Below are 12,249 nucleotides of genomic sequence, written 5' to 3'. Positions count from 1 at the left end.
GTGGGAGCTCCCAGTAGCTTGAAAGCACCTGAGTCACCAGCCTGGCAAGAAAGACCCAGCATGGGGGTGATCCCAGAGCCTATTTGGAGGGCAAAGCTCTGGGGTGAAACTTGGTAGCAGGGCCCTGCAACATTCAGTAATAGCGGGTTGAAGGTAACCCATTAGTCTTCACCGAGCTCAAGCCAGACTCCCATAAACCACGGATATCAAAGGTGATACAGGTCTAGGGGGAGAACTGGAAACAGGGTTGTTTGTCTCCCAAATCTTGGTACAAGCTTTTTCCTTGCAGCTACCAAGGCAGTGCCTCTCACCCTTTATGGCCTCAAGGTGTCCCGGACTGGGTGCCGCTCCATTCACAAGAGTCGTGGAAGGTGCCTCCAGTCCAGCGTCAGTCACTACTATCTAGACTGGTGCTTGCCTCCTTGGCGAGGGGCCTGGCAGCGGGAATGGGGACAAGCCCGAGCCTGTGCTCGTCTGCTCGATGAAGCTGCTGTTGTCCTAATGCTTCATTTATCTCCTCACACCTCGTGGCATGCTTCAAAAAAATCTGGCAGCACCCAGGGTGCCCCAGCACCCTGCTGCGAATTGCCATACCAAGGACTTAAAAGAGTCTCCCTTTATTTTTAAGAGGGAAGCTAAGGGTCTGATGTCTCCTGACTCCAGGAACTGGGGCTGTAAGAAAAACTCACAGCCTTATGAAATTAAAATCACCAGAATGGGTCGTGTTTTCTATTTGTTAACGCCCAGGGAAGTCAGTGCCATGGCAGAACGAGGCCCCGCATCCTGTGGGTTAAACTGGGGTCCTTGCAGAGGCCTATTTATATACACCTGAGGTTTCAAACATGCCCAGGATCCCCGTGATGTGCCTTTTCACAGCATGTGGGTATAATCAAAAGCACAGAGCAAGGCATAGTGACTCTGAAGGGCAGCTGTGGAGAAAGGGCAATTCAGATTTTGCAGGCTCTGGTAAAGTGTCGTCCCTATTGGGGAACATTCCCATGTTTGCAAGTAGTTTTGAACTGCTGGGCTACGTCTTGCAAAGGGGAGCCTATGTCCATAACTGTGCTAGATCCTGGGTAAACCCGTGGAAAGATTGTCCCTGTTCTCAAGTGCTCTCGGGCAGAAAGGGAAGCAAGTCGAATGAGGACTGACACCAGGCATCCATAAGTCTTTTTCTAGGACTCCATACCCCAATACCACCTTCATTGTCATGTTCAAATCCCCGAAGATTTCACCATCCCAAGCATCCACAATGGGAAAATGCCTTATCTTCAGGTGTCCACACTGCGGTTGCGTGAAGTCCTGCATGCCTGTCCCTACACTAGCTTTGGCCTAGCCAGTTTTGCCTCATGTGACAGCAAGGACACAGAGGCATAGCCTTCAGCACAGGTTGTCACCCACCTGAGACGCTGCATACAGTGTGGGGGTCCTCGTTTCCTCCTTGCTGGCATTACCTTGCCTGTCTCGGCTAGAGTGAAGCTATCACATGCATGTCTGCGTGGGACCAATCCGTCAACTGGAAAGCAAAGCAGTGACCCCAGCTGGCTTGGTTATGGATCACGTGTGAATACAATCTAATTCCTTAAAGAAGAGCGCACCCAACATACAGCGCAGTTTGGAGCTATGTTTAGATACGAGTGCATGGAGGGTAAAATGGACCCATGAGACACAGGAAAGTCCATGGTCCCTCCATGGACCACCATGTATTCTTCACCTGGGTCCTTGCATCCTGGGGGGCCTTGGACAAGGGACCCAGCACCTCTGTGTGCTGCTGCATGGGGTCTCAGGAGCCCAGCCTTCCCCGTCTCTGCATTATCCTACAGCTGCTTCACATAGTCCGGTACCCAGAGTGAAGCCCTTCTAGAAATCAATATGTCCAGGATTCGTCTCCCCAGCTGTGCTTGGCTTGATTTACAGGCAGCAGAGACAGAAAGTGGGGTGCAGAAGGGCCAGGAGTCAGGCCCAAGGACACGTGGGTAACATCTGGATGACTTCTGGTGCTTGAGCCTGCAGATGTGTTCCAAGCATACTGCAGGGAAGAAAAGGGCCAGGAGGCAGGTTTGACCTCAACCTCTGGCCAGTGGTCATGCGGGCTGGGAGCTGACCTCAGGTGTGTTCAGGATTAAGGACTGGCAGGTGTTGGCTTGTGGGGGGGCCCTGCGTAGCAGCAGAGACACCCGTGACCTCTTTCCCTGGCAATAAGATGGAGATCATTGCTTTGCTCTTTTGAAAAAATCAGCTGCTGGTTTTTTTGTTTCTTTGGGTTTGGGGGTTTTTTTTCCCCATTTCCCCCCCCCAACATGAAAACGGGATGATCGGTTTCTGCATAAAAAGCCTGAAGATTTCCACCAACCTGCCCCCAAATCATTTCTTTCTGGGGAAACTCTTCCCACGTCCCACCAGTACCTACATTTTTTAAAGGAGAAAGATTAAGGGGTGACAGGGAAGAGTAGTTTTTTTGACCTGAAAACCAGTTTTGGCCAAGCCCGCTCCTGCAGTGGGGTCAACGCAGTTCTGGGGGCTCCCGCTGTTTACTCGCAGACAGCTGTGTTGGAGCTGGGACGAGGCCGGCCTCAGAGCAAAGTGCCCTCTTTATCCTTGAAGCTGGCACCTCCCATTTCCAAAGCCAGGTCCAGCTCTTCCACCTGGGAAAGCTAAAACAGATCCAATATTGACCTGAACCAGGTATCGTCCAATACCGGGGGGCAGGTGGCTGCCAAGGTTTTCAGGCCTCCTTCCCTACGAGCCCACGAACGTGGCTCTGTGACAATGGGTTTGGATGATCGTGTCTACTGGCGGAGACCGGGTTGGATGAGAGCCGCCCCTAGACACCTTCTTGGCTTCCTTCTCTGGCTCCGTGAAGAATTAGGATGGGCACAGACCTTTATTCACTTCTTCAAGCGCAGCTCTCATCCACAGGTTCCTCTCGCCCCCTTTATTTCTGCTTGCGGTCCTCAATCCCAAACCCCTGCTCTCTTTCACTGTCTTCCCCTATCTCAGATGCCTGGCTCTCTAAGCCGCTTCCTTACCTCCATGCCTGAACCCCGTGATGAGGTGTGACCCCTTCCCTGAGTTCAAACAGTTGGCTAACCTGGGTTAGTTAACTCGGGCTAAAGCAGCAGTGCAAACAAGGTAAGCTGGGTCTTAACTCGTGAGCAACTCAAGTTCAGCTGCGGAGACCTTCATCTGAGCTGCAGTAAAACCCAGATGGCCTTCATTTTGCTGCTGGGTTAACCTGGGTTGGCTCACCTGTGTGAGCAATACTTTATTTCTCTTTGGCAGTGCAGGCATCTCTTTAGTGTGTCACCAGGGGATGAGTTTCCTAGTCTCTTAAATGCCCAGCTGACACTTCAGACCTCAGTTTTAGGCCTGAGGGCTCTGAAAAAATTAATGAAAATAGATGGGGTGGAAGGAACTGCTCTGTTTCATGTATGTGAGAAGATGGCTCTCTCGTCTTGCTAAGCATTTATGTGATGAGGCCTGTCTGCCACGGTGGGCACTGAATGGGACATCTCCAGACTCAAACCATGAGCTGGATGGCCATGGCTCCCTAGCCAGGAGCTGCAGCCACTTCCATGGGCTGAATGTGCAGCCAAGCAGCTTTGCATTGTCTATTAGGAGCAGTTTTCTCAGCCTAAGGGCAGGGAAAAGCCCCCCTGGGGTGGGGGCAATGGGATCTCTGGCAGGTTTGTCCCAGATAGTCCTGATGCCACCTCCATGCATCTCCAGATGACCGTCACAGTCCCACCATCATATGTCCTCTGTAATGGGGGTGCAGAAGGGACCACGTGGCATTTCTATGGGCCCTTCCCCATAGTACCCTTGCCTGGTGCCTTAAAGTACTATGCTGTCCAAGAGGCGATGTGACCTAGTGGGTAGGGCACCGACCCAGCTGTCAAGGCTTCCTGCCTGTGCCTGGGAATGCCTCCCCTCCCTCCTGACCATTTCAGTTCCCCACTTAGTGGGGCAGCGACTGGCTTTTAACGTTGGCCAAGGTTTTGGGGCTTTTTCAATGCTCACGACTGTCCCGTTTGCAAACTTCAGCCCGTGAGCCTGCACAGAGCCTGGATATCCACCGGAGCTTTCCTACAATGCACACCATAGCAGGGATATTCCCTGTTTTCTGAGGTCTTAGGACACATCCTTCCTCCCTGAGCTACTCATAAGGACTTTCTGATGAGTTCCCTCTAGCACGTCCCTCATTCACTCGCTGGCTAGAGTAGCATCCATTCTTGGCCTCCTTTCACCAAGCCCCTCCACTCCTCTGTCTAGGCGAGTGCTGCCATTCTCCCCATCTCCACCGGGATCTGGAGATGGAGGCAGCTCTGTCCTATATGGGAAACCAAAGCAAGAGTCCAGATCTCAACACCAAAGCACCCCTCCCCTCTGCCTCTAGCCGTGCTCAAATGTCATGGCAGTGAGAGTCCAAGGATTTTGTTATGCAAGACTGGTGGGAAAGTCTACTGGAGATTGCCCCCCACCAGCCTCTGGAGGGCTATCCTAGCCGATCTCGACTGGACCAGGAAGAAGGCTCCAGCCAAGTTTTCTCTGTGCTATCTACCGTCCCTGCAGAGATGAGAGCAGGCCGTGCGGCAGCCGCACAGAGAACAGCTCTGTTAAAACCCGGAAGAGACACCTCCCGAATGCACAGCTGGAAGTCCTGACTTGAGCTTATCACCCAGATTCCAAGAGCTATTTCCCGTAGGCGGGCCTTGGTGTTGACCTAACAAACACCGCCTCTGCCGACGGACATGCAGAATTAAGTAAGGTCCCGGGTGGAAAAAAAAAAAAGGACTTCGGACAAAAATGCCCTTTCTGAGCTCGGTGGCATGGTGGTGTTGCGATTGGCATTCGCATTGTTAGGTAAACGTTGCGGGAACGCGAGCCAGCCCCGAGTTTTCCAATTGGGCTGGCTCAATAATTCGTTCGGTTCCTATAAAACGGAATTGTAGATTTATTGAGTCGAGAGAGACGCATGCACACAGATGCCTTGTGTTTGAAAGGATCCCTTTGAAAGCAGACAGAGGGATGAGGAATAGCAACCCCCGTTGCCATTACCTACCACAGGGGTTTTCAACATGGGAAATGGATAAAGAGGTGTTGAGGGGGGTGACCACTTTCCCCTGGGGCTGGAAAAGAGATGGGGCTGTCCCAGCACAGAGAGGGGGTGGGGAAAGGACTGAGGACAATCGACTTCCCAGCTGAGTGATCTCAGCAAGGATGGATGAGACTATGGTTAGGATGTGGAAGAGTCACTTTGCCTCACCAGGCTTCTGTGAAATGGGGATAACAGCACTGGTGGGTTGCAAGGTGATGAGGGAGTGCCAAGAGACTGGAGGAACAAGGACCATGATGGCACTGTTGATGGCTAGAGCAGGGGTATCAAGCACACCCTATGCCCTGGTGGTTATGGGGCAACATGACTCCTAGGGCTGCCATTGGCTATAGCTGAACTTATAGGTCCCGTGGGCTGGATCCTGCCTGGGGTTGAGCCCTGTGCTGTCCATATCCGGCCTTGCACCATCCAGATCAGGCCCTGCATGCCTGAATCCTGCCTCACGATGCCCAAACCAGGCCCTGTGTCCTGACTTAAAGCCACTAGCCCAGTGGACCACTAAGTTGGCGTGGATGGCTGTACATACAACATGAACTTTTTCCCCAAAAACAGCTGCTCGAATCATAGAACAGGAGGGTTGGAAGGGACCTCAGGAGGTCACATCTAGTCCACCCCCTGGTCCGAGCAGGACCAGCCCCAGCTACATCATCCCAGCTTTGTCTAGCTGGATCTTAAAAACCTCCAAGGATGGAGATTCTACAACATCTCTGGGTAACCCGTCCCAAATATTCACTACCTTCCTAGCGAGAAAGTTTTTCCTGATATCCAACCTCAACTTCCCTTGCTTCAACGTGAGCCCACTGCTCCTTGTCCTGTCATCTGCCCCCACCAAGAACAACCCAGCTCCATCCTCTTTGCAAACTCCCTGCAGGGAGTTGAAGGTTGCTTTTAAATCCTACTTCGGTCTTCTCTTAAATAAGCCCAATTCCCCCAGCTTCTCTTCGCAAGTCATGTCCCCCAGCCCCCAAGCCATTTCATTGCCCTCCGCTGGACTCTCTCCAATGTGTCCACATCTTTTCTGTATTGGGGGGTGGGCAAAACTGGACACAGGACTCCAGATGTGGCCTCACCGGTGCTGAACAGAGGGGAAGAATCACTTCCCTTGATTTGCGGGCAATACTACTAATGCAATGAAAATGTTATAAGTGAGAAATAAGGTAAGAGCAGTTTCTGCTGGTTAGGTTAGTAGACAAAAACAAAAGTGGCTCTCAGGGACGAGAGCACTGAGCAGGCCCATCTCCCTTGTGCTGCTGCCGGGTCACTGTGTGCAAGAGAGGAGCTCCTTTTCTTCATTCTGCCTTTCAAAAGCAGGGTGCCTATCTTATCCCGGGGTAGGTGGGTAGTGGTGTGTGTGGGTGTGTGCATTACACATACACATGCACATATATATATATATATATATATATATATATATATATATTTAAACTATTAGGCAAATTATTCCACCCCACTGCAAACCCTTCAGCCCTCGGAGAACAAACACGTGTGAGAAATCTAATTGCCTCATTGAAGACACCGGCAAATAGTCCTGAGCCCCCTGCCAGCGCTGAGCACAAAGCTTCCTGCTCTGTCTCCCTCCACAATGCCATATGCCCGGCTTCACTGAGACACACACCTCTCCCCGTCCTGCTGGGACCACGTGTCACCGCAGGAACAGGGGACACGTTCCCATTTCTCCGCGGCTGGCTCACAGCGTTCAGAAAATTGCATCTTTTGATCCTGAAATGTTCCAAAGCCCAGAGGCCGATTTGCTTTGGAAGCCAGAGCAAAGACTGTTTGTGCAGCTTTGATTGGCTGGAACTGCACTTCGGTAAATGCTAAAGTTTTCTCATTTTTATTTTTCTCAAGCAGCTCAGGACTGGGCCGAACTGGGCACGCCACAGTGCTGGGGCTCATAATCCGAAGTAGCAGCATTATGTATGTCCACTCCATCAAAGGATTACAGGAGAGGGCTCCCTCCACGCCCACTGTGCTCTGAAAGGATGCCTCCTGGCAAAGAAGGGGTTAAAGGGAACTGCGGACCAGGCTGGCTCCACCCCACTTTGCCTGCAGCCAATGGCAGGGCTGCGGGAGGGGTATAAAAGGGAGGTCCCAGCAGGCAGGGTGGTCTTACTGGGTGGGTGGGTGGTCTGCTGCAGGGAGGGGAAGGTGGGCTGGGAGCAGGGGAGCTGATCCCAGAGGGAACTATGGTGGGCAGGAGGTGGGGGTGGCCCCATAGTGAGCCTGGGGTGGCCACCTGGGCGCTGCCCAAGATTGCCCTAATTCCTAGCAGCTGGTCCAGGTGCCCACACACCCCCCGGCTCTCCTTGGCCCAAGGGCCAAGAGGTCAGTAAGCTCCTTGGATGCCTTTTCCATCCATGCCTCCTAGCTGGGCAGCCTTTGCTTTGGGTCTGTTGTCCAGATGGTAAGATGATTGATCTACCTTAGGCTGGTGCCTACGTGACCTCCCCTGGGGGAGGATCTTCTGGGACCTGGGGTGCTCCTGAGTGGGGTTAAACAAGAACAAACCTGCTAAGTGTTTGGAGGATGCCCGACAACAGGAGGCTTTGCCTTGGGCCGGGGAAAGTCAGGGAGCAGCACGGTTTGGGGAAGGTAGGGTGAGGATGGCTGTGCTGAGGCCAGGTTTGCAAGGTCCCAGCGTTCATGGTTGTGAAAGGCCCCGACTGCAAGTTCCTCCAGAGCCTCTCTTCAGCTTTCCCAGCTTGCCAGGGCCTTAGATATCCAGGACCTTGTAGGCAGAAAGGGGCCCGGAGGGTCATTTGCCTGCTCCCTGCACAGCTGTGCCATTCCTGATGCATCCCCAAGAGCTGCTTGCCCAGGCTTCCCTTGGCTCTGTCTTGTGAAGGGGCTCCCATGCCCTCAGCTGAGGCTCCATCACCCTGGCATCCGCCGAAGAGCCAAGTGAGGAAGGGACTGTTGAGCCCCTGAGCCCGGACGGACACCCCCCTACATAAGCACATCCACCCCCATCTAGGCTGCCAGGCTCTGCCCCTTCTCCTCTGCTGGGCACGCTGCTCCAGGCCCTCGCTGCTCTGAGACCTTCCAGCCAAGGGCAGTTCCTGGCAGTCTCCTTTCTTCCGGGTCTTGTACCACTGTTGCCCTTCATTTCTCATGGGATCCCTCCACCCTTTGTTCCCCAGCGGCTCCACCCCACGGATAGCAGCATCTCTGCTCAGGAAACCTACGGGTTGCACCTGTTTCTCCATGCAGGTAACATAGTAGTCGGGGTCGGAAGGGACCCAAGCAGATCATCGGGTCCGACCCCCTGCCCCGGCCAGGAACGGGTGCCGGGATCGTATCACCGCAGCCAAATATCTGTCCAGCCTCCTCTCGAAGACCCCCAAGGTAGGAGACCCCCTTAGCCACCAGCTCCTACCTAATGTTTCCGTGGTAGCTGGGCTGGGGGGTTATGCCCCGCTGAATGCTAACGAGGCTCACTCACCTTCGTTAGGGTCATGGTCACCCTATCGGGAGGTCCTCCTGGCTCTGGAGTGGAGGTTTCTCCTGGGGGAGGAACCAGTTTCTCTTTGCATGCTGTTCACACCGCCTGTTCTCCAATTCCTCGACCCAGGTCCCACTCCCATGTGTTCACCAAGGGGTGGCCAGGCCAGGTAGATGATGCTTCCTGCACCCATGGCCTTCTAGGACCTCCGTCTTCATGTCTGGGGGCTCTGGGATTGTAGTCCCTTCTGCGTGAGGACTGTCCCTGCCACCCTGCACTGGAAAGGGCGTGATGGCACTGGCTTGGCTATTTTCCGTCCCAATTCCTAGCAGCTGTTCCACATGCCCGCACACCCCCCGGCTCTCCTTGGCCCAAGGGCCAAGAGGTCAGTGAGCTCTTTGGATGCCTTTTCTACCCATGCCTCCTAGCTGGGCAGCCTTTGCTTTGCGTCTGTTGTGAGCGAAGAGACCTGAAGGGCAAACCCATCGTTCCAGGACTCTGCAGACCTGGGTTATCTTCCTGGTTCTGTCACTGATCTGTGTGACCCCAGCGAGTCCCTTCACCCTCTGTGCCTCAGTTTCCCTTCTAACCTTTGTTGTTTTCTGTCTAGCTTGTAGGTGCTTCAGGGCAGGGACTTTGCCCATCCCAGTGCCACAGTGCAAGGCCTCTAGGGTTCACTGCCGCATCGCTCAAAAGGCCAACCCCAAACCATCAAAACTCACAACAGTTTTTTTACCATGGTTGCTGGGGTGTTTTCATGGGTCCCCTGCTTTTTGAGTCTTTTCTGGTCTCATTTCCAAGCTTCTCTTCATCTCCCTGAATCCTAGACACCTCCTCGCTCGCGCTCGTTAAGGTAAACCTGCGGTTCCCCCATAATCGCGTGACTCCCAAAGCTGGAGGTTGGAGAGCGCTAAATGCAGAGATGCAATCAGGAGTGGTGGCTCCCTGGCTGGTGAGTTGGAGGACCTGTCACAAGACCAGCTGATGGGCTGGAAATGAGATGCTAAGAGGCGGCCTCGGACCGGCCATGCCCCGTGGTGCTTCATTTTTGGGCAGAACGTGCGGTCTAAGCAGGGTTAAACTGCCCCCTTCCTTATGGTGCATAGTGCTGGGGTAGTAACGGGCCCAGGGGTCTGGGAAGCTCTGCATTCTCTGCCTGCTCTGGGGTCCTGTCACCGACGTCACGTGGGGGCCGTGTCTCATCCGCATCTAACCCGATCCCAGCATCTGTTTTCCACTCGGGAGCCCTGCACACTCCAGGGAACTTTTTGATTGTAATTCTCCTTAATTATTTGTCCCTTTTGGTTTCTTCACATGCTTCACCACCATATAATCCTGGCTCGAGTCCTCCCCCCGCCCGCGGCAAGGAGTCGGGTCCTGCCAAGGTCCCAGCCCCCTCTGTCGGCAGCGCTGCCTCAAGAGACTTGTTTAGAAAATCCCAGGCCCTGCTGTCTTGCCAATGCTGGGTGATTTGCTCTTAATTAGTTCAGCATGGCAGAGCCCGGGGACTCATTAGGCCTGAAAGCCCTGCTAACTTTGTTTCTGATCCCATTCCAAACCAGTTGCTCTGGGTTACTGGGCAGGACAGGGGAGAATTCCTGCACCTACCAAAGGAATGAACCAGCCTAATCAACTGGCAGTGGGAAAGTCACTGTCCATCCCCTGACCCATCCCGGAGGTATCTCTGGGCACGGACCGACTGTGACATGTCTTGGTTGACTTGATACTGGTTTTGTAGGCAAGTGTAAATTGCTCCTGGATCAGCAACAGACAGACATGAAGCTCTCCTGGGGCAGCTGATGCAAGGCCTTGTCACTAGGAAGCGGGGGAGCCTTGCCTGTCTGCCTTGAATAGCTACTCTGGGATGGGGCGGACAGACGCAACCTAAACCGGGGTAAGTTGCCTAGTGGAGTTTTCTCCCTGATTCTTGTCGGGGGAGCTCGATACTAACTTGGGTGAAGTCACCCAGTTCAGGGGGTTGTAGCTTCTCTGCTGCTTTCCTCCACCAACGTGGCACGGGTTACACCGGTGTAACTGCCTCATCCATCCGAGTCGAAAGAAGACGTGTCAATGCAGCCTGTCTGCAAAAGGAAATGCTAGGAAAGCCTCAGAGCCAGGGCTGCGCCCAGGGTGGTGGCAAGTCTGGGTGCTGGGAGTTTCTCGAGCGCTCGGCTCCCAGCTCGCTAGGTGGCTGCTGGGGAAGGATCTCCATTGTCCTAAGCAGGGAGGATTAAAGGGTCTAGATTCCCCACTGGCTTCAGTGTAGGCAGAATTGTCTCAACTGGGATGGTGTCTGGTTTTTACTGGGAAGGATTCTCCATTGCAGGAGCTGCTGGGCACCTTGGAAAAGCTGTGCCCTGGCCTCCCTTCCTGATCGTCCCTGTGACCTCAGGTAAGTCACGCTGCTTAAAAGGCAAGCAAGTCAGAGCCGCCTGCTAATACCAGAGCCCTCGCCTGGGGAGGGCTTCCTCGCTGCAGTGCTGGAGCCCGGCGCGCAGCTTCTGGCGACAAACATCTCCCGTCTGCAGCTCGTGCTTCTCCGCTGCCTGTACGTCCCACCCCACGGCTCTCCAGAGGCCTGCTATAGGCTCAGCCGCCTGCGCACGCATCCAGCCTCACCTCCAGGCAGAGGAAGGAGGGGTCCAAAGAGGAGTTCCCAGAGGAAGGCTGGGTGGGAAGAGGCCCCGGTGGACGTGGGGCACGGAGTGGGCCAAATACAAGGTTGGGCGGCATCTGGGAGAGGTGGCCATGGGCCAAGGAGCCTCCCAGCCTCTGATTCCCTGGGCAGTCGGGACCCACCTAAAACCCTTCATCTGGGCTCTGAGCCGATAATGCCCAAAGCCGATAATGATGATTTCAGCCAGCCCTGACCGTTCAACCAAAGCGGAGTGGTGGAGTCCTAGCCGGTGCGTGAGGCTCTAAAAAGCAAGTTCCTCGGCTTAAAAGGTCCCCAAAATCTGGTGTCACCTAGACTAATGGAGCAATCCCTTTAAATAGCTCGTGAGCCCTCTAGCCGTGCTCTCCCGGTTCCCTCTTGGCACCCACCCGGTGCAGCAGTGTGTGGCTCTATATGGCTCTTTGGCACTGGTGTGCCCCCCTGGTCAGAGAAGCCAAAGCCTCCAGGGATGGAGACGGGTTTGCAACAGGTCTGAGCTTTTTAGCTGTCCTGGCAAGAAGCAAGCCAGCCTGGTGGCGGCACAATTAACCCTGTGATGCTCTTCCTAGGAGCTGGAGGCTGGGGCAGGCCAGGTTGTTTGCAATGTGCCGTGAGGAGCTACTGCTGGGGGACACTTTGGCCCCAGCGTTCAAGTGGCTTTAAGTCACGGCTTGGTCTCCGCCCTTTGTGCTGCCTTTCACATCCCCGCACAGCAGCTTCTCTTTCCTTAACTCCATTCCTCCAAGCCAAGCATTGCTCATCCCCTCGGCGAGCGGGATCTGCTTCCCCGTGCCTCCTGAGATGCCCCCCGCCCACGTCCCTCGGCGCCCCAGAGTGCCACCCTCCGAGCCTCCACGCTCTCGCCGTGGTACCGGGCAGCGCATTTCCAGCCAGCCCGGTCACCGTTAGAGCCGAGGGGCCCTCTGCGAATACGCGTTGGCTCCGACAAGCCTCCCGCGGCCCCGGCGAGCTCACATATTTCAGCATTCTTCAGCCTGCTATGCGGAGACATAGAAGGCAGCTTTGTGTGAGCTC

The sequence above is a fragment of the Alligator mississippiensis genome, chromosome 15 (assembly GCF_030867095.1).
Source record: "Alligator mississippiensis isolate rAllMis1 chromosome 15, rAllMis1, whole genome shotgun sequence".
NCBI classification, from domain to species: domain Eukaryota; kingdom Metazoa; phylum Chordata; order Crocodylia; family Alligatoridae; genus Alligator; species Alligator mississippiensis.
The sequence above is the reverse complement of the archived record's forward strand: the minus strand, read 5'-3'. Positions refer to the sequence as shown.